Below are 2,553 nucleotides of genomic sequence, written 5' to 3'. Positions count from 1 at the left end.
TAAATTATAGACAACCTAAGTCTGCTGCTTTCACTGAGGCTCTGGGGAACCTGGAAAGACAGGGAGGATGAGGGTGTGGGTAAGGCCTGGATGGGGGGCGGGCAGAAAGGAGGATCTGGCGATGGGGAAGAGGGCAGAAGAGGAGAATATGAGAGAAGAAGGGAGAGAGGAAGGAGGGGAGGAAAATAGGGAGAATGGGAGGACAAGGAGGGTCCTTTCTGAGGACCTAGGTTGAAGAGACTTGCTAACCTCTGAAGGACTGCTAACCCTAGTCTATGTGGCTCCCCCGACACCCCCCCCCACCCCCCCCCACCCCCCCGTTTCTCTCTGCCTCCACTCTCAAGGCTGGGTGGGAGTTGGGGCACTTTACACTTTAAAGAAGCCTTCTCTAATCCTTTGGCCTAAGAAGCGACCTCCTGTCAAAGCCTTCACCTCTGGCTCTCACACCTCCTCTGGCTTGGTTCCTACAGCCTTTTCTGTCTGTTCTGTGGCAGGGGACCTCCTGGCCTATGTCTGGGGTGCTCTCAAAGGAGCCATCTGGCTCTCAGCCCTTTCCTGCCTGTCTCCCCAGCCACTGTGACCTACCTTGCTTGGATTCCTAGCACTGGTCTATGTTCTGTTCCCCACCCTGCTCCAGGGCTTGCAGCCGTAAGCTGCAGGGCACGGGTTGCCCACCGAGGACTGTGGACTAGCTATGGATGTCCATATCCATAGCCCCGCCTCCAGGAAGATGAGGACCGTGCTCATGCTGGACTTTCACTGAGCCTCTGATCACAGACTGCCCTACCACCACCAGGCAGCTCTGTTCCCCTTTGGAGTTCAGAACCCTGTGACTGACATGGCTCCTCCCCAGGGTTTTGAGAAGTTTCACGGGGCCATTCTGTTGGGTAAGTACTGTGAGCTCTGGCCGAGTCTGTGTGAAGTTGCTGGACAAGCAGAATCAGCCACTGAGAACAACTGATGTGCATACTGGGCATACAGACTGTGCCCTCCCCACCACCCACCGAGTCCTGGTCATTCTCCTGGAATCTTGGCTGCCAGCTATATAGGCCATTTCCTTTAGGCATGAGGTCCCCTGGGCATCTAGCTGTTCTTTCAGGGTTTATGAACTTGACCATGTGAATAATGCCTATGTGTATATGTCAAAGTCTGTGTGCCCAGAAGTGTCTATACATGTTCAGAGGGGCTGTGTCCATAGATATGTGTCTGTTTGTGTTTGTGTATGTCCACATGGGAGCCATCTCCTATGTCCGTGTCCACACATCTCTGTATCTTGTGACTCTGCTTGGCTACATCCATAGGTTTGTCCCTTTGTGAATATATGTGTGCAGATGTATGTGTGGTTCATTGTGTTTGCATGTATATGTGTCTACATGCATGTTTGTTTGTGTGCATAAGAGTATAGTAGGGCACAGTGCTGACTGTAGCTTACCTCCTAGCCCCTGCACAGTCTTTCCCTTGCACAGCCGTCCACTATGGTGACAGTCTATAGCTACCCCCATCTGAGCTTCTCAATGGATGGGTGCCCACTGACTCATGAGGCAGGAAGAGAGATCTCTCCCATTGAGTTACTTCCTCAAGTGAACCAAGACACCCTGGATCCTGAAAGGTACTTCCCACTCCTGGTTGGAGAAGAGATTCCCCCCCCGGCAGTTCTTAGAGGACAGGCTATCCAATCACAAGTGCTGGCAAGTGAACAGAGAGAAGGGGTGGGACCCATGAGACAGATTCTTCAAGGGTATGACCCCAGGGTCTTTCATAGGTGGAGACACAAGCCTAGGATACACAGGTGCTAGGGGCAAGCCAGCGATCAACCAGGCAACTCCCTGAGCTGAGACCGGGCCGAGGCAGGCATCTGGCTCTCCTCCCAGCGGGGCTGGCTGGTGTGGGAGATGACTGGGGGATTAGGTAAGGAGGCACTTAGGTAATGTCTCAGAAAGGCTTGAGTGTGCAACAGTGGGAAGGTATTGGGTTGGATCCCGCCTTGCCTGTAAGGCTGACTTCAGGCACCAAGGATGAAGGTAGAGAGGAGAGGAGACAGAAGGGAATGAATGAAGGAGGAGGGGTCAGAGAAAGGGAAGAAGATGTGAAGAGGGGAGGAGGAGGGGGAGGAAGAGGGAAAGGAGAGGAGCAAGAGGAGATAGAAGAAAGACAGAGTGGGAGAAGGGAGAGGAGGTTGGACTCAGGGACCAGTATAGACTGTGGAAGTCCTTGGTTGCCCTGCATGTGTTGTGGAGCATGGAGACCTCGAGAAGTATCCTAACTGTCCCCAGTTCCTGGTCCAGGTTATTCATAGTAAGCTCCCACAGGAGCTGCTGTCAGGGTGGGGATATTAGGGTAGGGCATGCTGACTGTAGAAGGTTATGAGCAGGTTGGGCTGGGGTCATTCCTGGGGGTCTAGCCTGCCTGCACGTGCATACACAAAACCCTGTGTGCACCCATCCCCAGCTTTCTGGAGACTGAGTTGACCTAGTCTGACCTGGGGTGGGGGTGAGGGTCTATCTGTGAGGTTCTCTATGATCCCTCAGCACACAAGAGAACTGGAGAGGACTT

This window comes from Mus caroli, unplaced genomic scaffold (assembly GCF_978045245.1).
Source record: "Mus caroli unplaced genomic scaffold, Mus_caroli_1 scaffold_13, whole genome shotgun sequence".
Lineage (NCBI taxonomy): Eukaryota > Metazoa > Chordata > Mammalia > Rodentia > Muridae > Mus > Mus caroli.
The sequence above is the reverse complement of the archived record's forward strand: the minus strand, read 5'-3'. Positions refer to the sequence as shown.